Source organism: Mesoplodon mirus (assembly GCF_964341445.2).
Source record: "Mesoplodon mirus genome assembly, chromosome: 1".
Lineage (NCBI taxonomy): Eukaryota > Metazoa > Chordata > Mammalia > Artiodactyla > Ziphiidae > Mesoplodon > Mesoplodon mirus.
In genome coordinates, this window is record NC_138976.1 from 179,697,802 (window position 1) to 179,721,399 (window position 23,598).

The window sequence follows — 23,598 nt, forward strand, 5'->3', positions numbered from 1 at the left end:
CTTTTTCTGTTGTATTAAGTTCTACTCATATCTTTATTTATCTTTTTTTCTATGTTCTCAGGGTTTATTGTTTTGATCTTCTGATGTCAATTAAAACACTTGGTTATTCATTTTAATTAATATTTTACTTATAAAGATTTGAACTTTTGAAGATTCCAGCTTGCTTCTAAGTTTCTAAGGGTCAGGTCCTCTCCATTGTTGCTGGCCTAAGGTTTAGTTCACCATATAGCAATGTATATATTGACCTATTTTCCCCTCGACTTTCTGTGATTCCCTACATCTCACCTTTCTTTGCAGACAAGCCATTTGAAATACCCTTAACTTATTTCACAGCCAATAAGTCATTGAAATAATGTGTATTTTTAGAGAAATCTTCTTATATAATTAGGCAGAAAATCTCACCTGCCATAGTTTTCAAAACAGCATAATTTCACTCTTCTCAATGCTTAATCTGTTGTATTACACAACCTTTGAGTATTTAGCTTTATCAATGACATGTACTTTAAAAATGTTTTAGAGATCCTACCAGTCTTTGAAAACATCCTTGTTCCTTGTTTCAGTTCCAGTTTTATGTATATATTCTGCCTTGCACCTGATTATTCCAACAATTGATGGATGGCCTTGGGAATCTAATTCTGGTATTGATACTCTTTCCTGATTGTCTTCCCTCGTAGCTGATTTTTTCATTATTGTGTAAATTTAGATCATGAGCTCATGTTTAGCTAAACAGCTGACCTTGTAAGACGCTTAGGTGTGTACGCTCGCAAGCTTCAGGAAAAAGTCGGCAAAATTTATTTGTGTCCCTCCAATGAGTTGCCCACGAGGACACCGTTTTCTACAAGTGTTGGTCCAATACTCCCTCTAGAGGAAGGGGACTCCGACAGGGCTGATTGGGGGCCCCCGATCTGGGGCAGGGGCAGTGGGCAGCCTGTGGCCCGGGCTGGAGCCTCTTTGCATGTGTCCCTGGGACACATCTGCCTGCGAACTTCGGTCACCTGGCCGGAAGCTACGATGTCCAGACCTATGGTTAACTGTGCAGCAAGGTGTACTGTGAGGACAGGTTCCACACACACTTCAAGTAAGAGGTCGGCCTGAGTGGAAAGGTGAGAGTTTGGGCAGCTGTGCAGACAAAGAAGGCGCCCTTTGGCCTGGGCTTAAATGCTTGTGACACCCCACTGGACCTGCCGTGCTCTGACGGCCCTGCCCTGGGCCCCCTGCTCCCCTGCCCTTTGTTTAGTCACAGCAGAGATGGCCACACCCACTCCTTCAGTGAGGGCAGAGTTCCAACCACCCTCAGCCCCGCCCCCTCTCCGCAGGTTACCATGGACTACAGAGGCTGCATCCTGAGGCCAGGGCGTTCCGAGAATGCCAAGGGCAGACATGATGACCTTAAATGATTTCCTCTTGTGTCAGGTTTGGTAAAATTTAGGAGCTAGGAAAAGGTCCACTTTACAGAAATGTTCAAATTTACTGGCATTTCATATATTCTCTGCTATAACATTGTCCTGATTCTTTCTGTATATTCTTTACTTATGTTTTTGTTTTCCTTAATCAAAGTGTGTCTTTTCAATCTTTTCAAAGAAGATTCTTTGGACTTACTAAATCACCTCAATTTTATACGTTTTCCGTTGTATTAAGTTCTGCTCATATCTTTATTTATCTTTTTTTCTATGTTCTCAGGGTTTATTGTTTTGATCTTCTGATGTCAATTAAAACACTTGGTTATTCATTTTAATAAATATTTTACTTATAAAGATTTGAACTTTTGAAGATTCCAGCTTACTTGTAAGTTTCTAAGGGTCAGGTCCTCTCCATTGTTGCTGGCCTAAGGTTTAGTTCACCATATAGCAATGTATATATTGACCTATTTTCCCCTCGACTTTCTGTGATTCCCTACATCTCACCTTTCTTTGCAGACAAGCCATTTGAAATACCCTTAACTTATTTCACAGCCAATAAGTCATTGAAATAATGTGTATTTTTAGAGAAATCTTCTTATATAATTAGGCAGAAAATCTCACCTGCCATAGTTTTCAAAACAGCATAATTTCACTCTTCTCAATGCTTAATCTGTTGTATTACACAACCTTTGAGTATTTAGCTTTATCAATGACATGTACTTTAAAAATGTTTTAGAGATCCTACCAGTCTTTGAAAACATCCTTGTTCCTTGTTTCACGTCCAGTTTTATGTACATATTCTGCCTTGCACCTGATTATTCCAACAATTGATGGATGGCCTTGGGAATCTAATTCTGGTATTGATAGTCTTTACTGATTGTCTCCCCTCATAGCTGATTTCTTCATTATTGTGTAAATTTAGATCATGAGCTCATGTTTAGCTAAACAGCTGACCTTCTAAGAAGCTTAGGTGTGAACGCTCGTAAGCTTCAGCAGAAAGTCGGCAAAGATTTATTTGTGTCCCTCCAATGAGTTGCCCAGGAGGACACCGTTTTCTACAAGTGTTGGTCCAATACTCCCTCTAGAGGAAGGGGACTCCGACAGTGCTGATTGGCGGCCCCCGATCTGGGGCAGGGGCTGTGGGCAGCCTGTGGCCCGGGCAGGAACCTCTTTGCATGTGTCCCTGGGACACATCTGCCTGCGAACTTCGGTCACCTGGCAGGAAGCTACGATGCCCAGACCTATGGTTAGCTGTGCAGCGAGGTGTACTGTGAGGGCAGGTTCCACACACACTTCAAGTAAGAGGTCGGCCTGAGTGGAAAGGTGAGAGTTTGGGCAGCTGTGCAGACAAAGAAGGCGCCCTTTGGCCTGGGCCTAAATGCTTGTGACAGCCCACTGGACCTGCCGTGCTCTGAGGGCCCTGCCCTGGGCCCACTGCTCCCCTGCCCTTTGTTCAGTCACAGCAGAGATGGCCACACCCACTCCTTCAGTGAGGGCAGAGTTCCAACCACCCTCAGCCCCGCCCCCTCTCCGCAGGTTACCCTGGACTACAGAGGCTGCATCCTGAGGCCAGGGCGTTCCGAGAATGCCAAGGGCAGACATGATGACCTTAAATGATTTCCTCTTGTGTCAGGTTTGGTAAACTTTAGGAGCTAGGAAATGGTCCACTTTACAGAAATGTTCAAATTTACTGGCATTTCATATATTCTCTGCTATAACATTGTGCTGATTCTTTCTGTATATTCTTTACTTATGTTTTTGTTTTCCTTAATCAAAGTGTGTCTTTTCAATCTTTTCAAAGAAGATTCTTTGGACTTACTAAATCACCTCAATTTTATACGTTTTCTGTTGTATTAAGTTCTGCTCATATCTTTATTTATCTTTTTTCTATGTTCTCAGGGTTTATTGTTTTGATCTTCTGATGTCAATTAAAACACTTGGTTATTCATTTTAATAAATATTTTACTTATAAAGATTTGAACTTGTGAAGATTCCAGCTTACTTGTAAGTTTCTAAGGGTCAGGTCCTCTCCATTGTTGCTGGCCTAAGGTTTAGTTCACCATATAGCAATGTATATATTGACCTATTTTCCCCTCGACTTTCTGTGATTCCCTACATCTCACCTTTCTTTGCAGACAAGCCATTTGAAATACACTTAACTTAGTTCACAGCCAATAAGTCATTGAAATAATGTGTATTTTTAGAGAAATCTTCTTATATAATTAGGCAGAAAATCTCACCTGCCATAGTTTTCAAAACAGCATAATTTCACTCTTCTCAATGCTTAATCTGTTGTATTACACAACCTTTGAGTATTTAGCTTTATCAATGACATGTAGAGATCCTACCAGTCTTTGAAAACATCCTTGTTCCTTGTTTCAGGTCCAGTTTTATGTATATATTCTGCCTTGCACCTGATTATTCCAACAATTGATGGATGGCCTTGGGAATCTATTTCCTGTATTGATAGTCTTTACTGATTGTCTCCCCTCGTAGCTGATTTCTTCATTATTGTGTAAATTTAAATCATGAGCTCATGTTTAGCTAAACAGCTGACCTTGTAAGACGCTTAGGTGTGTACGCTCGCAAGCTTCAGGAAAAAGTGGGCAAAATTTATTTGTGTCCCTCCAATGAGTTGCCCACGAGGACACCGTTTTCTACAAGTGTTGGTCCAATACTCCCTCTAGAGGAAGGGGACTCCGACAGGGCTGATTGGCGGCCCCCGATCTGGGGCAGGGGCAGTGGGCAGCCTGTGGCCCGGGCTGGAGCCTCTTTGAATGTGTCCCTGGGACACAACTGCCTGCGAACTTCGGTCACCTCGCAGGAAGCTACGATGTCCAGACCTATGGTTAACTGTGCAGCAAGATGTACTGTGAGGACAGGTTCCACACACACTTCAAGTAAGAGGTCGGCCTGAGTGGAAAGGTGAGAGTTTGGGCAGCTGTGCAGACAAAGAAGGCGCCCTTTGGCCTGGGCCTAAATGCTTGTGACAGCCCACTGGACCTGCCGTGCTCTGAGGGCCCTGCCCTGGGCCCCCTGCTCCCCTGCCCTTTGTTCAGTCACAGCAGAGATGGCCACACCCACTCCTTCAGTGAGGCCAGAGTTCCAACCACCCTCAGCCCCGCCCCCTCTCCGCAGGTTACCCTGGACTACAGAGGCTGCATCCTGAGGCCAGGGCGTTCTGAGAATGCCAAGGGCAGACATGATGACCTTAAATGATTTCCTCTTGTGTCAGGTTTGGTAAACTTTAGGAGCTATGAAATGGTCCACTTTACAGAAATGTTCAAATTTACTGGCATTTCATATATTCTCTGCTATAACATTGTGCTGATTCTTTCTGTATATTCTTTACTTATGTTTTTGTTTTCCTTAATCAAAGTGTGTCTTTTCAATCTTGTCAAAGAAGATTCTTTGGACTTACTAAATCACCTGAATTTTATACGTTTTCTGTTGTATTAAGTTCTGCTCATATCTTTATTTATCTTTTTTCTATGTTCTCAGGGTTTATTGTTTTGATCTTCTGATGTCAATTAAAACACTTGGTTATTCATTTTAATAAATATTTTACTTATAAAGATTTGAACTTTTGAAGATTCCAGCTTACTTGTAAGTTTCTAAGGGTCAGGTCCTCTCCATTGTTGCTGGCCTAAGGTTTAGTTCACCATATAGCAATGTATATATTGACCTATTTTCCCCTCGACTTTCTGTGATTCCCTACATATCACCTTTCTTTGCAGACAAGCCATTTGAAATACCCGTAACTTATTTCACAGCCAATAAGTCATTGAAATAATGTGTATTTTTAGAGAAATCTTCTTATATAATTAGGCAGAAAATCTCACCTGCCATAGTTTTCAAAACAGCATAATTTCACTCTTCTCAATGCTTAATCTGTTGTATTACACAACCTTTGAGTATTTAGCTTTATCAATGACAGGTAGAGATCCTACCAGTCTTTGAAAACATCCTTGTTCCTTGTTTTAGGTCCAGTTTTATGTATATATTCTGCCTTGCACCTGATTATTCCAACAATTGATGGATGGCCTTGGGAATCTAATTCTGGTATTGATAGTCTTTACTGATTGTCTCACCTCGTAGCTGATTTCTTCATTATTGTGTAAATTTAGATCATGAGCTCATGTTTAGCTAAACAGCTGACCTTGTAAGACGCTTAGGTGTGAACGCTCGTAAGCTTCAGCAGAAAGATGGCAAAGATTTATTTGTGTCCCTCCAATGAGTTGCCCACGAGGACACCGTTTTCTACAAGTGTTGGTCCAATACTCCCTCTAGAGGCAGGGGACTCCGACAGGGCTGATTGGCGGCCCCCGGTCTGGGGCAGGGGCAGTGGGCAGCCTGTCGCCCGGGCAGGAGCCTCTTTGCATGTGTCCATGGGACACATCTGCCTGCGAACTTCGGTCACCTGGCAGGAAGCTACGATGCCCAGACCTATGGTTAGCTGTGCAGCGAGGTGTACTGTGAGGACAGGTTCCACACACACTTCAAGTAAGAGGTCGGCCTGAGTGGAAAGGTGAGAGTTTGGGCAGCTGTGCAGACAAAGAAGGCGCCCTTTGGCCTGGGCCTAAATGCTTGTGACACCCCACTGGACCTGCCGTGCTCTGAGGGCACAGCCCTGGGCCCCCTGCTCCCCTGCCCTTTGTTCAGTCACAGCAGAGATGGCCACACCCACTCCTTCAGTGAGGGCAGAGTTCCAACCACCCTCAGCCCCGCCCCCTCTCTGCAGGTTACCATGGACTACAGAGGCTGCATCCTGAGGCCAGGGCGTTCCGAGAATGCCAAGGGCAGACATGATGACCTTAAATGATTTCCTCTTGTGTCAGGTTTGGTAAACCTTAGGAGCTAGGAAATGGTCCACTTTACAGAAATGTTCAAATTTACTGGCATTTCATATATTCTCTGCTATAACATTGTGCTGATTCTTTCTGTATATTCTTTACTTATGTTTTTGTTTTCCTTAATCAAAGTGTGTCTTTTCAATCTTTTCAAAGAAGATTCTTTGGACTTACTAAATCACCTCAATTTTATACTTTTTCTGTTGTATTAAGTTCTACTCATATCTTTATTTTTCTTTTTTTCTATGTTCTCAGGGTTTATTGTTTTGATCTTCTGATGTCAATTAAAACACTTGGTTATTCATTTTAATTAATATTTTACTTATAAAGATTTGAACTTTTGAAGATTCCAGCTTACTTGTAAGTTTCTAAGGGTCAGGTCCTCTCCATTGTTGCTGGCCTAAGGTTTAGTTCACCATATAGCAATGTATATATTGACCTATTTTCCCCTCGACTTTCTGTGATTCCCTACATCTCACCTTTCTTTGCAGACAAGCCATTTGAAATACCCTTAACTTATTTCACAGCCAATAAGTCATTGAAATAATGTGTATTTTTAGAGAAATCTTCTTATATAATAAGGCAGAAAATCTCACCTGCCATAGTTTTCAAAACAGCATAATTTCACTCTTCTCAATGCTTAATCTGTTGTATTACACAACCTTTGAGTATTTAGCTTTATCAATGACATGTACTTTAAAAATGTTTTAGAGATCCTACCAGTCTTTGAAAACATCCTTGTTCCTTGTTTCAGTTCCAGTTTTATGTATATATTCTGCCTTGCACCTGATTATTCCAACAATTGATGGATGGCCTTGGGAATCTAATTCTGGTATTGATACTCTTTCCTGATTGTCTTCCCTCGTAGCTGATTTTTTCATTATTGTGTAAATTTAGATCATGAGCTCATGTTTAGCTAAACAGCTGACCTTGTAAGACGCTTAGGTGTGTACGCTCGCAAGCTTCAGGAAAAAGTCGGCAAAATTTATTTGTGTCCCTCCAATGAGTTGCCCACGAGGACACCGTTTTCTACAAGTGTTGGTCCAATACTCCCTCTAGAGGAAGGGGACTCCGTCAGGGCTGATTGGGGGCCACCGATCTGGGGCAGGGGCAGTGGGCAGCCTGTGGCCCGGGCTGGAGCCTCTTTGCATGTGTCCCTGGGACACATCTGCCTGCGAACTTCGGTCACCTGGCCGGAAGCTACGATGTCCAGACCTATGGTTAACTGTGCAGCAAGGTGTACTGTGAGGACAGGTTCCACACACACTTCAAGTAAGAGGTCGGCCTGAGTGGAAAGGTGAGAGTTTGGGCAGCTGTGCAGACAAAGAAGGCGCCCTTTGGCCTGGGCCTAAATGCTTGTGACACCCCACTGGACCTGCCGTGCTCTGACGGCCCTGCCCTGGGCCCCCTGCTCCCCTGCCCTTTGTTCAGTCACAGCAGAGATGGCCACACCCACTCCTTCAGTGAGGGCAGAGTTCCAACCACCCTCAGCCCCGCCCCCTCTCCGCAGGTTACCATGGACTACAGAGGCTGCATCCTGAGGCCAGGGCGTTCCGAGAATGCCAAGGGCAGACATGATGACCTTAAATGATTTCCTCTTGTGTCAGGTTTGGTAAAATTTAGGAGCTAGGAAATGGTCCACTTTACAGAAATGTTCAAATTTACTGGCATTTCATATATTCTCTGCTATAACATTGTCCTGATTCTTTCTGTATATTCTTTACTTATGTTTTTGTTTTCCTTAATCAAAGTGTGTCTTTTCAATCTTTTCAAAGAAGATTCTTTGGACTTACTAAATCACCTCAATTTTATACGTTTTCCGTTGTATTAAGTTCTGCTCATATCTTTATTTATCTTTTTTTCTATGTTCTCAGGGTTTATTGTTTTGATCTTCTGATGTCAATTAAAACACTTGGTTATTCATTTTAATAAATATTTTACTTATAAAGATTTGAACTTTTGAAGATTCCAGCTTACTTGTAAGTTTCTAAGGGTCAGGTCCTCTCCATTGTTGCTGGCCTAAGGTTTAGTTCACCATATAGCAATGTATATATTGACCTATTTTCCCCTCGACTTTCTGTGATTCCCTACATCTCACCTTTCTTTGCAGACAAGCCATTTGAAATACCCTTAACTTATTTCACAGCCAATAAGTCATTGAAATAATGTGTATTTTTAGAGAAATCTTCTTATATAATTAGACAGAAAATCTCACCTGCCATAGTTTTCAAAACAGCATAATTTCACTCTTCTCAATGCTTAATCTGTTGTATTACACAACCTTTGAGTATTTAGCTTTATCAATGACATGTACTTTAAAAATGTTTTAGAGATCCTACCAGTCTTTGAAAACATCCTTGTTCCTTGTTTCACGTCCAGTTTTATGTATATATTCTGCCTTGCACCTGATTATTCCAACAATTGATGGATGGCCTTGGGAATCTAATTCTGGTATTGATAGTCTTTACTGATTGTCTCCCCTCATAGCTGATTTCTTCATTATTGTGTAAATTTAGATCATGAGCTCATGTTTAGCTAAACAGCTGACCTTGTAAGACGCTTAGGTGTGAACGCTCGTAAGCTTCAGCAGAAAGATGGCAAAGATTTATTTGTGTCCCTCCAATGAGTTGCCCACGAGGACACCGTTTTCTACAAGTGTTGGTCCAATACTCCCTCTAGAGGCAGGGGACTCCGACAGGGCTGATTGGCGGCCCCCGGTCTGGGGCAGGGGCAGTTGGCAGCCTGTGGCCCGGGCAGGAACCTCATTGCATGTGTCCCTGGGACACATCTGCCTGCGAACTTCGGTCACCTGGCAGGAAGCTACGATGCCCAGACCTATGGTTAGCTGTGCAGCGAGGTGTACTGTGAGGGCAGGTTCCACACACACTTCAAGTAAGAGGTCGGCCTGAGTGGAAAGGTGAGAGTTTGGGCAGCTGTGCAGACAAAGAAGGCGCCCTTTGGCCTGGGCCTAAATGCTTGTGACACCCCACTGGACCTGCCGTGCTCTGAGGGCCCTGCCCTGGGCCCCCTGCTCCCATGCCCTTTGTTCAGTCACAGCAGAGATGGCCACACCCACTCCTTCAGTGAGGGCAGAGTTCCAACCACCCTCAGCCCCGCCCCCTCTCCGCAGGTTACCCTGGACTACAGAGGCTGCATCCAGAGGCCAGGGCGTTCCGAGAATGCCAAGGGCAGACATGATGACCTTAAATGATTTCCTCTTGTGTCAGGTTTGGTAAACTTTAGGAGCTAGGAAATGGTCCACTTTACAGAAATGTTCAAATTTACTGGCATTTCATATATTCTCTGCTATAACATTGTGCTGATTCTTTCTGTATATTCTTTACTTATGTTTTTGTTTTCCTTAATCAAAGTGTGTCTTTTCAATCTTTTCAAAGAAGATTCTTTGGACTTACTAAATCACCTCAATTTTATACGTTTTCTGTTGTATTAAGTTCTGCTCATATCTTTATTTATCTTTTTTCTATGTTCTCAGGGTTTATTGTTTTGATCTTCTGATGTCAATTAAAACACTTGGTTATTCATTTTAATAAATATTTTACTTATAAAGATTTGAACTTTTGAAGATTCCAGCTTACTTGTAAGTTTCTAAGGGTCAGGTCCTCTCCATTGTTGCTGGCCTAAGGTTTAGTTCACCATATAGCAATGTATATATTGACCTATTTTCCCCTCGACTTTCTGTGATTCCCTACATCTCACCTTTCTTTGCAGACAAGCCATTTGAAATACACTTAACTTATTTCACAGCCAATAAGTCATTGAAATAATGTGTATTTTTAGAGAAATCTTATTATATAATTAGGCAGAAAATCTCACCTGCCATAGTTTTCAAAACAGCATAATTTCACTCTTCTCAATGCTTAATCTGTTGTATTACACAACCTTTGAGTATTTAGCTTTATCAATGACATGTAGAGATCCTACCAGTCTTTGAAAACATCCTTGTTCCTTGTTTCAGGTCCAGTTTTATGTATATATTCTGCCTTGCACCTGATTATTCCAACAATTGATGGATGGCCTTGGGAATCTAATTCTGGTATTGATAGTCTTTACTGATTGTCTCCCCTCGTAGCTGATTTCTTCATTATTGTGTAAATTTAAATCATGAGCTCATGTTTAGCTAAACAGCTGACCTTGTAAGACGCTTAGGTGTGTACGCTCGCAAGCTTCAGGAAAAAGTGGGCAAAATTTATTTGTGTCCCTCCAATGAGTTGCCCACGAGGACACCGTTTTCTACAAGTGTTGGTCCAATACTCCCTCTAGAGGAAGGGGACTCCGACAGGGCTGATTGGCGGCCCCCGATCTGGGGCAGGGGCAGTGGGCAGCCTGTGGCCCGGGCTGGAGCCTCTTTGAATGTGTCCCTGGGACACAACTGCCTGCGAACTTCGGTCACCTGGCAGGAAGCTACGATGTCCAGACCTATGGTTAACTGTGCAGCAAGGTGTACTGTGAGGACAGGTTCCACACACACTTCAAGTAAGAGGTCGGCCTGAGTGGAAAGGTGAGAGTTTGGGCAGCTGTGCAGACAAAGAAGGCGCCCTTTGGCCTGGGCCTAAATGCTTGTGACAGCCCACTGGACCTGCCGTGCTCTGAGGGCCCTGCCCTGGGCCCCCTGCTCCCATGCCCTTTGTTCAGTCACAGCAGAGATGGCCACACCCACTCCTTCAGTGAGGGCAGAGTTCCAACCACCCTCAGCCCCGCCCCCTCTCCGCAGGTTACCCTGGACTACAGAGGCTGCATCCAGAGGCCAGGGCGTTCCGAGAATGCCAAGGGCAGACATGATGACCTTGAATGATTTCCTCTTGTGTCAGGTTTGGTAAACTTTAGGAGCTAGGAAATGGTCCACTTTACAGAAATGTTCAAATTTACTGGCATTTCATATATTCTCTGCTATAACATTGTGCTGATTCTTTCTGTATATTCTTTACTTATGTTTTTGTTTTCCTTAATCAAAGTGTGTCTTTTCAATCTTTTCAAAGAAGATTCTTTGGACTTACTAAATCACCTCAATTTTATACGTTTTCTGTTGTATTAAGTTCTGCTCATATCTTTATTTATCTTTTTTCTATGTTCTCAGGGTTTATTGTTTTGATCTTCTGATGTCAATTAAAACACTTGGTTATTCATTTTAATAAATATTTTACTTATAAAGATTTGAACTTTTGAAGATTCCAGCTTACTTGTAAGTTTCTAAGGGTCAGGTCCTCTCCATTGTTGCTGGCCTAATGTTTAGTTCACCATATAGCAATGTATATATTGACCTATTTTCCCCTCGACTTTCTGTGATTCCCTACATCTCACCTTTCTTTGCAGACAAGCCATTTGAAATACACTTAACTTATTTCACAGCCAATAAGTCATTGAAATAATGTGTATTTTTAGAGAAATCTTATTATATAATTAGGCAGAAAATCTCACCTGCCATAGTTTTCAAAACAGCATAATTTCACTCTTCTCAATGCTTAATCTGTTGTATTACACAACCTTTGAGTATTTAGCTTTATCAATGACATGTAGAGATCCTACCAGTCTTTGAAAACATCCTTGTTCCTTGTTTCAGGTCCAGTTTTATGTATATATTCTGCCTTGCACCTGATTATTCCAACAATTGATGGATGGCCTTGGGAATCTAATTCTGGTATTGATAGTCTTTACTGATTGTCTCCCCTCGTAGCTGATTTCTTCATTATTGTGTAAATTTAAATCATGAGCTCATGTTTAGCTAAACAGCTGACCTTGTAAGACGCTTAGGTGTGTACGCTCGCAAGCTTCAGGAAAAAGTGGGCAAAATTTATTTGTGTCCCTCCAATGAGTTGCCCACGAGGACACCGTTTTCTACAAGTGTTGGTCCAATACTCCCTCTAGAGGAAGGGGATTCCGACAGGGCTGATTGGCGGCCCCCGATCTGGGGCAGGGGCAGTGGGCAGCCTGTGGCCCGGGCTGGAGCCTCTTTGAATGTGTCCCTGGGACACAACTGCCTGCGAACTTCGGTCACCTGGCAGGAAGCTACGATGTCCAGACCTATGGTTAACTGTGCAGCAAGGTGTACTGTGAGGACAGGTTCCACACACACTTCAAGTAAGAGGTCGGCCTGAGTGGAAAGGTGAGAGTTTGGGCAGCTGTGCAGACAAAGAAGGCGCCCTTTGGCCTGGGCCTAAATGCTTGTGACAGCCCACTGGACCTGCCGTGCTCTGAGGGCCCTGCCCTGGGCCCCCTGCTCCCCTGCCCTTTGTTCAGTCACAGCAGAGATGGCCACACCCACTCCTTCAGTGAGGCCAGAGTTCCAACCACCCTCAGCCCCGCCCCCTCTCCGCAGGTTACCATGGACTACAGAGGCTGCATCCTGAGGCCAGGGCGTTCTGAGAATGCCAAGGACAGACATGATGACCTTAAATGATTTCCTCTTGTGTCAGGTTTGGTAAACTTTAGGAGCTAGGAAATGGTCCACTTTACAGAAATGTTCAAATTTACTGGCATTTCATATATTCTCTGCTATAACATTGTGCTGATTCTTTCTGTATATTCTTTACTTATGTTTTTGTTTTCCTTAATCAAAGTGTGTCTTTTCAATCTTTTCAAAGAAGATTCTTTGGACTTACTAAATCACCTGAATTTTATACGTTTTCTGTTGTATTAAGTTCTGCTCATATGTTTATTTATCTTTTTTCTATGTTCTCAGGGTTTATTGTTTTGATCTTCTGATGTCAATTAAAACACTTGGTTATTCATTTTAATAAATATTTTACTTATAAAGATTTGAACTTTTGAAGATTCCAGCTTACTTGTAAGTTTCTAAGGGTCAGGTCCTCTCCATTGTTGCTGGCCTAAGGTTTAGTTCACCATATATCAATGTATATATTGACCTATTTTCCCCTCGACTTTCTGTGATTCCCTACATCTCACCTTTCTTTGCAGACAAGCCATTTGAAATACCCTTAACTTATTTCACAGCCAATAAGTCATTGAAATAATGTGTATTTTTAGAGAAATCTTCTTATATAATTAGGCAGAAAATCTCACCTGCCATAGTTTTCAAAACAGCATAATTTCACTCTTCTCAATGCTTAATCTGTTGTATTACACAACCTTTGAGGATTTAGCTTTATCAATGACAGGTAGAGATCCTACCAGTCTTTGAAAACTTCCTTGTTCCTTGTTTTAGGTCCAGTTTTATGTATATATTCTGCCTTGCACCTGATTATTCCAACAATTGATGGATGGCCTTGGGAATCTAATTCTGGTATTGATAGTCTTTACTGATTGTCTCACCTCGTAGCTGATTTCTTCATTATTGTGTAAATTTAGATCATGAGCTCATGTTTAGCTAAACAGCTGACCTTGTAAGACGCTTAGGTGTGAACGCTCGTAAGCTTCAGCAGAAAGATGGCAAAGATTTATTTGTGTCCCTCCAATGAGTTGCCCACGAGGACACCGTTTTCTACAAGTGTTGGTCCAATACTCCCTCTAGAGGCAGGGGACTCCGACAGGGCTGATTGGCGGCCCCCGGTCTGGGGCAGGGGCAGTGGGCAGCCTGTCGCCCGGGCAGGAGCCTCTTTGCATGTGTCCATGGGACACATCTGCCTGCGAACTTCGGTCACCTGGCAGGAAGCTACGATGCCCAGACCTATGGTTAGCTGTGCAGCGAGGTGTACTGTGAGGACAGGTTCCACACACACTTCAAGTAAGAGGTCGGCCTGAGTGGAAAGGTGAGAGTTTGGGCAGCTGTGCAGACAAAGAAGGCGCCCTTTGGCCTGGGCCTAAATGCTTGTGACACCCCACTGGACTTGCCGTGCTCTGAGGGCACAGCCCTGGGCCCCCTGCTCCCCTGCCCTTTGTTCAGTCACAGCAGAGATGGCCACACCCACTCCTTCAGTGAGGGCAGAGTTCCAACCACCCTCAGCCCCGCCCCCTCTCCGCAGGTTACCATGGACTACAGAGGCTGCATCCTGAGGCCAGGGCGTTCCGAGAATGCCAAGGGCAGACATGATGACCTTAAATGATTTCCTCTTGTGTCAGCTTTGGTAAACCTTAGGAGCTAGGAAATGGTCCACTTTACAGAAATGTTCAAATTTACTGGCATTTCATATATTCTCTGCTATAACATTGTGCTGATTCTTTCTGTATATTCTTTACTTATGTTTTTGTTTTCCTTAATCAAAGTGTGTCTTTTCAATCTTTTCAAAGAAGATTCTTTGGACTTACTAAATCACCTCAATTTTATACTTTTTCTGTTGTATTAAGTTCTGCTCATATCTTTATTTTTCTTTTTTTCTATGTTCTCAGGGTTTATTGTTTTGATCTTCTGATGTCAATTAAAACACTTGGTTATTCATTTTAATTAATATTTTACTTATAAAGATTTGAACTTTTGAAGATTCCAGCTTACTTGTAAGTTTCTAAGGGTCAGGTCCTCTCCATTGTTGCTGGCCTAAGGTTTAGTTCACCATATAGCAATGTATATATTGACCTATTTTCCCCTCGACTTTCTGTGATTCCCTACATCTCACCTTTCTTTGCAGACAAGCCATTTGAAATACCCTTAACTTATTTCACAGCCAATAAGTCATTGAAATAATGTGTATTTTTAGAGAAATCTTCTTATATAATAAGGCAGAAAATCTCACCTGCCATAGTTTTCAAAACAGCATAATTTCACTCTTCTCAATGCTTAATCTGTTGTATTACACAACCTTTGAGTATTTAGCTTTATCAATGACATGTACTTTAAAAATGTTTTAGAGATCCTACCAGTCTTTGAAAACATCCTTGTTCCTTGTTTCAGTTCCAGTTTTATGTATATATTCTGCCTTGCACCTGATTATTCCAACAATTGATGGATGGCCTTGGGAATCTAATTCTGGTATTGATACTCTTTCCTGATTGTCTTCCCTCGTAGCTGATTTTTTCATTATTGTGTAAATTTAGATCATGAGCTCATGTTTAGCTAAACAGCTGACCTTGTAAGACGCTTAGGTGTGTACGCTCGCAAGCTTCAGGAAAAAGTCGGCAAAATTTATTTGTGTCCCTCCAATGAGTTGCCCACGAGGACACCGTTTTCTACAAGTGTTGGTCCAATACTCCCTCTAGAGGAAGGGGACTCCGACAGGGCTGATTGGGGGCCCCCGATCTGGGGCAGGGGCAGTGGGCAGCCTGTGGCCCGGGCTGGAGCCTCTTTGCATGTGTCCCTGGGACACATCTGCCTGCGAACTTCGGTCACCTGGCCGGAAGCTACGATGTCCAGACCTATGGTTAACTGTGCAGCAAGGTGTACTGTGAGGACAGGTTCCACACACACTTCAAGTAAGAGGTCGGCCTGAGTGGAAAGGTGAGAGTTTGGGCAGCTGTGCAGACAAAGAAGGCGCCCTTTGGCCTGGGCCTAAATGCTTGTGACACCCCACTGGACCTGCCGTGCTCTGACGGCCCTGCCCTGGGCCCCCTGCTCCCCTGCCCTTTGTTCAGTCACAGCAGAGATGGCCACACCCACTCCTTCAGTGAGGGCAGAGTTCCAACCACCCTCAGCCCCGCCCCCTCTCCGCAGGTTACCCTGGACTACAGAGGCTGCATCCTGAGGCCAGGGCGTTCCGAGAATGCCAAGGGCAGACATGATGACCTTAAATGATTTCCTCTTGTGTCAGGTTTGGTAAAATTTAGGAGCTAGGAAATGGTCCACTTTACAGAAATGTTCAAATTTACTGGCATTTCATATATTCTCTGCTATAACATTGTCCTGATTCTTTCTGTATATTCTTTACTTATGTTTTTGTTTTCCTTAATCAAAGTGTGTCTTTTCAATCTTTTCAAAGAAGATTCTTTGGACTTACTAAATCACCTCAATTTTATACGTTTTCCGTTGTATTAAGTTCTGCTCATATCTTTATTTATCTTTTTTTCTATGTTCTCAGGGTTTATTGTTTTGATCTTCTGATGTCAATTAAAACACTTGGTTATTCATTTTAATAAATATTTTACTTATAAAGATTTGAACTTTTGAAGATTCCAGCTTACTTGTAAGTTTCTAAGGGTCAGGTCCTCTCCATTGTTGCTGGCCTAAGGTTTAGTTCACCATATAGCAATGTATATATTGACCTATTTTCCCCTCGACTTTCTGTGATTCCCTACATCTCACCTTTCTTTGCAGACAAGCCATTTGAAATACCCTTAACTTATTTCACAGCCAATAAGTCATTGAAATAATGTGTATTTTTAGAGAAATCTTCTTATATAATTAGGCAGAAAATCTCACCTGCCATAGTTTTCAAAACAGCATAATTTCACTCTTCTCAATGCTTAATCTGTTGTATTACACAACCTTTGAGTATTTAGCTTTATCAATGACATGTATTTTAAAAATGTTTTAGAGATCCTACCAGTCTTTGAAAACATCCTTGTTCCTTGTTTCACGTCCAGTTTTATGTATATATTCTGCCTTGCACCTGATTATTCCAACAATTGATGGATGGCCTTGGGAATCTAATTCTGGTATTGATAGTCTTTACTGATTGTCTCCCCTCATAGCTGATTTCTTCATTATTGTGTAAATTTAGATCATGAGCTCATGTTTAGCTAAACAGCTGACCTTGTAAGACGCTTAGGTGTGAACGCTCGTAAGCTTCAGCAGAAAGATGGCAAAGATTTACTTGTGTCCCTCCAATGAGTTGCCCACGAGGACATCGTTTTCTACAAGTGTTGGTCCAATACTCCCTGTATAGGAAGGGCCTCCGACAGGGCTGATTGGCGGCCCCCGATCTGGGGCAGGGGCAGTGGGCAGCCTGTGGCCCGGGCTGGAGCCTCTTTTCATGTGTCCCTGGGACACATCTGCCTGCGAACTTCGGTCACCTGGCAGGAAGCTACGATGCCCAGACCTATGGTTAGCTGTGCAGCGAGGTGTACTGTGAGGACAGGTTCCACACACACTTCAAGTAAGAGGTCGGCCTGAGTGGAAAGGTGAGAGTTTGGGCAGCTGTGCAGACAAAGAAGGCGCCCTTTGGCCTGGGCCTAAATGCTTGTGACACCCCACTGTACCTGCCGTGCTCTGAGGGCACAGCCCTGGGCCCCCTGCTCCCCTGCCCTTTGTTCAGTCACAGCAGAGATGGCCACACCCACTCCTTCAGTGAGGGCAGAGTTCCAACCACCCTCAGCCCCGCCCCCTCTCCGCAGGTTACCATGGACTACAGAGGCTGCATCCTGAGGCCAGGGCGTTCCGAGAATGCCAAGGGCAGACATGATGACCTTAAATGATTTCCTCTTGTGTCAGCTTTGGTAAACCTTAGGAGCTAGGAAATGGTCCACTTTACAGAAATGTTCAAATTTACTGGCATTTCATATATTCTCTGCTATAACATTGTGCTGATTCTTTCTGTATATTCTTTACTTATGTTTTTGTTTTCCTTAATCAAAGTGTGTCTTTTCAATCTTTTCAAAGAAGATTCTTTGGACTTACTAAATCACCTCAATTTTATACTTTTTCTGTTGTATTAAGTTCTACTCATATCTTTATTTATCTTTTTTTCTATGTTCTCAGGGTTTATTGTTTTGATCTTCTGATGTCAATTAAAACACTTGGTTATTCATTTTAATTAATATTTTACTTATAAAGATTTGAACTTTTGAAGATTCCAGCTTGCTTGTAAGTTTCTAAGGGTCAGGTCCTCTCCATTGTTGCTGGCCTAAGGTTTAGTTCACCATATAGCAATGTATATATTGACCTATTTTCCCCTCGACTTTCTGTGATTCCCTACATCTCACCTTTCTTTGCAGACAAGCCATTTGAAATACCCTTAACTTATTTCACAGCCAATAAGTCATTGAAATAATGTGTATTTTTAGAGAAATCTTCTTATATAATAAGGCAGAAAATCTCACCTGCCATAGTTTTCAAAACAGCATAATTTCACTCTTCTCAATGCTTAATCTGTTGTATTACACAACCTTTGAGTATTTAGCTTTATCAATGACATGTACTTTAAAAATGTTTTAGAGATCCTACCAGTCTTTGAAAACATCCTTGTTCCTTGTTTCAGTTCCAGTTTTATGTATATATTCTGCCTTGCACCTGATTATTCCAACAATTGATGGATGGCCTTGGGAATCTAATTCTGGTATTGATACTCTTTCCTGATTGTCTTCCCTCGTAGCTGATTTTTTCATTATTGTGTAAATTTAGATCATGAGCTCATGTTTAGCTAAACAGCTGACCTTGTAAGACGCTTAGGTGTGTACGCTCGCAAGCTTCAGGAAAAAGTCGGCAAAATTTATTTGTGTCCCTCCAATGAGTTGCCCACGAGGACACCGTTTTCTACAAGTGTTGGTCCAATACTCCCTCTAGAGGAAGGGGACTCCGACAGGGCTGATTGGGGGCCCCCGATCTGGGGCAGGGGCAGTGGGCAGCCTGTGGCCCGGGCTGCAGCCTCTTTGCATGTGTCCCTGGGACACATCTGCCTGCGAACTTCGGTCACCTGGCAGGAAGCTACGATGTCCAGACCTATGGTTAACTGTGCAGCAAGGTGTACTGTGAGGACAGGTTCCACACACACTTCAAGTAAGAGGTCGGCCTGAGTGGAAAGGTGAGAGTTTGGGCAGCTGTGCAGACAAAGAAGGCGCCCTTTGGCCTGGGCCTAAATGCTTGTGACAGCCCACTGGACCTGCCGTGCTCTGAGGGCCCTGCCCTGGGCCCCCTGCTCCCCTGCCCTTTGTTCAGTCACAGCAGAGATGGCCACACCCACTCCTTCAGTGAGGGCAGAGTTCCAACCACCCTCAGCCCCGCCCCCTCTCCGCAGGTTACCATGGACTACAGAGGCTGCATCCTGAGGCCAGGGCGTTCCGAGAATGCCAAGGGCAGACATGATGACCTTAAATGATTTCCTCTTGTGTCAGGTTTGGTAAACTTTAGGAGCTAGGAAATGGTCCACTTTACAGAAATGTTCAAATTTACTGGCATTTCATATATTCTCTGCTATAACATTGTGCTGATTCTTTCTGTATATTCTTTACTTATGTTTTGGTTTTCCTTAATCAAAGTGTGTCTTTTCAATCTTTTCAAAGAAGATTCTTTGGACTTACTAAATCACCTCAATTTTATACGTTTTCCGTTGTATTAAGTTCTGCTCATATCTTTATTTATCTTTTTTCTATGTTCTCAGGGTTTATTGTTTTGATCTTCTGATGTCAATTAAAACACTTGGTTATTCATTTTAATAAATATTTTACTTATAAAGATTTGAACTTTTGAAGATTCCAGCTTACTTGTAAGTTTCTAAGGGTCAGGTCCTCTCCATTGTTGCTGGCCTAAGGTTTAGTTCACCATATAGCAATGTATATATTGACCTATTTTCCCCTCGACTTTCTGTGATTCCCTACATCTCACCTTTCTTTGCAGACAAGCCATTTGAAATACACTTAACTTATTTCACAGCCAATAAGTCATTGAAATAATGTGTATTTTTAGAGAAATCTTCTTATATAATTAGGCAGAAAATCTCACCTGCCATAGTTTTCAAAACAGCATAATTTCACTCTTCTCAATGCTTAATCTGTTGTATTACACAACCTTTGAGTATTTAGCTTTATCAATGACATGTAGAGATCCTACCAGTCTTTGAAAACATCCTTGTTCCTTGTTTCAGGTCCAGTTTTATGTATATATTCTGCCTTGCACCTGATTATTCCAACAATTGATGGATGGCCTTGGGAATCTAATTCTGGTATTGATAGTCTTTACTGATTGTCTCCCCTCGTAGCTGATTTCTTCATTATTGTGTAAATTTAGATCATGAGCTCATGTTTAGCTAAACAGCTGACCTTGTAAGACGATTAGGTGTGAACACTCGTAAGCTTCAGCAGAAAGATGGCAAAGATTTATTTGTGTCCCTCCAATGAGTTGCCCACGAGGACACCGTTTTCTACAAGTGTTGGTCCAATACTCCCTCTAGAGGAAGGGGACTCCGACAGGGCTGATTGGCGGCCCCCGATCTGGGGCAGGGGCAGTGGGCAGCCTGTGGCCCGGGCTGGAGCCTCTTTGCATGTGTCCCTGGGACACATCTGCCTGCGAACTTCGGTCACCTGGCAGGAAGCTACGATGTCCAGACCTATGGTTAACTGTGCAGCGAGGTGTACTGTGAGGACAGGTTCCACACACACTTCAAGTAAGAGGTCGGCCTGAGTGGAAAGGTGAGAGTTTGGGCAGCTGTGCAGACAAAGAAGGCGCCCTTTGGCCTGGGCCTAAATGCTTGTGACAGCCCACTGGACCTGCCGTGCTCTGAGGGCCCTGCCCTGGGCCCCCTGCTCCCCTGCCCTTTGTTCAGTCACAGCAGAGATGGCCACACCCACTCCTTCAGTGAGGGCAGAGTTCCAACCACCCTCAGCGCCGCCCCCTCTCCGCAGGTTACCATGGACTACAGAGGCTGCATCCTGAGGCCAGGGCGTTCCGAGAATGCCAAGGGCAGACATGATGACCTTAAATGATTTCCTCTTGTGTCAGGTTTGGTAAACTTTAGGAGCTAGGAAATGGTCCACTTTACAGAAATGTTCAAATTTACTGGCATTTCATATATTCTCTGCTATAACATTGTGCTGATTCTTTCTGTATATTCTTTACTTATGTTTTTGTTTTCCTTAATCAAAGTGTGTCTTTTCAATCTTTTCAAAGAAGATTCTTTGGACTTACTAAATCACCTCAATTTTATACGTTTTCCGTTGTATTAAGTTCTGCTCATATCTTTATTTATCTTTTTTCTATGTTCTCAGGGTTTATTGTTTTGATCTTCTGATGTCAATTAAAACACTTGGTTATTCATTTTAATAAATATTTTACTTATAAAGATTTGAACTTGTGAAGATTCCAGCTTACTTGTAAGTTTCTAAGGGTCAGGTCCTCTCCATTGTTGCTGGCCTAAGGTTTAGTTCACCATATAGCAATGTATATATTGACCTATTTTCCCCTCGACTTTCTGTGATTCCCTACATCTCACCTTTCTTTGCAGACAAGCCATTTGAAATACACTTAACTTATTTCACAGCCAATAAGTCATTGAAATAATGTGTATTTTTAGAGAAATCTTCTTATATAATTAGGCAGAAAATCTCACCTGCCATAGTTTTCAAAACAGCATAATTTCACTCTTCTCAATGCTTAATCTGTTGTATTACACAACCTTTGAGTATTTAGCTTTATCAATGACATGTAGAGATCCTACCAGTCTTTGAAAACATCCTTGTTCCTTGTTTCAGGTCCAGTTTTATGTATATATTCTGCCTTGCACCTGATTATTCCAACAATTGATGGATGGCCTTGGGAATCTAATTCTGGTATTGATAGTCTTTACTGATTGTCTCCCCTCGTAGATGATTTCTTCATTATTGTGTAAATTTAGATCATGAGCTCATGTTTAGCTAAACAGCTGACCTTGTAAGACGCTTAGGTGTGAACACTCGTAAGCTTCAGCAGAAAGATGGCAAAGATTTATTTGTGTCCCTCCAATGAGTTGCCCACGAGGACACCGTTTTCTACAAGTGTTGGTCCAATACTCCCTCTAGAGGAAGGGGACTCCGACAGGGCTGATTGGCGGCCCCCGATCTGGGGCAGGGGCAGTGGGCAGCCTGTGGCCCGGGCTGGAGCCTCTTTGCATGTGTCCCTGGGACACATCTGCCTGCGAACTTCGGTCACCTGGCAGGAAGCTACGATGTCCAGACCTATGGTTAACTGTGCAGCGAGGTGTACTGTGAGGACAGGTTCCACACACACTTCAAGTAAGAGGTCGGCCTGAGTGGAAAGGTGAGAGTTTGGGCAGCTGTGCAGACAAAGAAGGCGCCCTTTGGCCTGGGCCTAAATGCTTGTGACACCCCACTGGACCTGCCGTGCTCTGAGGGCCCTGCCCTGGGCCCCCTGCTCCCCTGCCCTTTGTTCAGTCACAGCAGAGATGGCCACACCCACTCCTTCAGTGAGGGCAGAGTTCCAACCACCCTCAGCCCCGCCCCCTCTCCGCAGGTTACCCTGGACTACAGAGGCTGCATCCTGAGGCCAGGGCGTTCCGAGAATGCCAAGGGCAGACATGATGACCTTAAATGATTTCCTCTTGTGTCAGGTTTGGTAAACCTTAGGAGCTAGGAAATGGTCCACTTTACAGAAATGTTCAAATTTACTGGCATTTCATATATTCTCTGCTATAACATTGTGCTGATTCTTTCTGTATATTCTTTACTTATGTTTTTGTTTTCCTTAATCAAAGTGTGTCTTTTCAATCTTTTCAAAGAAGATTCTTTGGACTTACTAAATCACCTCAATTTTATACGTTTTCCGTTGTATTAAGTTCTGCTCATATCTTTATTTATCTTTTTTCTATGTTCTCAGGGTTTATTGTTTTGATCTTCTGATGTCAATTAAAACACTTGGTTATTCATTTTAATAAATATTTTACTTATAAAGATTTGAACTTTTGAAGATTCCAGCTTACTTGTAAGTTTCTAAGGGTCAGGTCCTCTCCATTGTTGCTGGCGTAAGGTTTAGTTCAACATATAGCAATGTATATATTGACCTATTTTCCCCTCGACTTTCTGTGATTCCCTACATCTCACCTGTCTTTGCAGACAAGCCATTTGAAATACCCTTAACTTATTTCACAGCCAATAAGTCATTGAAATAATGTGTATTTTTAGAGAAATCTTCTTATATAATTAGGCAGAAAATCTCACCTGCCATAGTTTTCAAAACAGAATAATTTCACACTTCTCAATGCTTAATCTGTTGTATTACACAACCTTTGATTATTTAGCTTTATCAATGACATGTACTTTAAAAATGTTTTAGAGATCCTACCAGTCTTTGAAAACATCCTTGTTCCTTGTTTCAGTTCCAGTTTTATGTATATATTCTGCCTTGCACCTGATTATTCCAACAATTGATGGATGGCCTTGGGAATCTAATTCTGGTATTGATACTCTTTCCTGATTGTCTTCCCTCGTAGCTGATTTTTTCATTATTGTGTAAATTTAGATCATGAGCTCATGTTTAGCTAAACAGCTGACCTTGTAAGACGCTTAGGTGTGTACGCTCGCAAGCTTCAGGAAAAAGCCGGGAAAATTTATTTGTGTCCCTCCAATGAGTTGCCCACGAGGACACCGTTTTCTACAAGTGTTGGTCCAATACTCCCTCTAGAGGAAGGGGACTCCTACAGGGCTGATTGGCGGCCCCCGATCTGGGGCAGGGGCAGTGGGCAGCCTGTGGCCCGGGCTGGAGCCTCTTTGCATGTGTCCCTGGGACACATCTGCCTGCGAACTTCGGTCACCTGGCAGGAAGCTACGATTTCCAGACCTATGGTTAACTGTGCAGCAAGGTG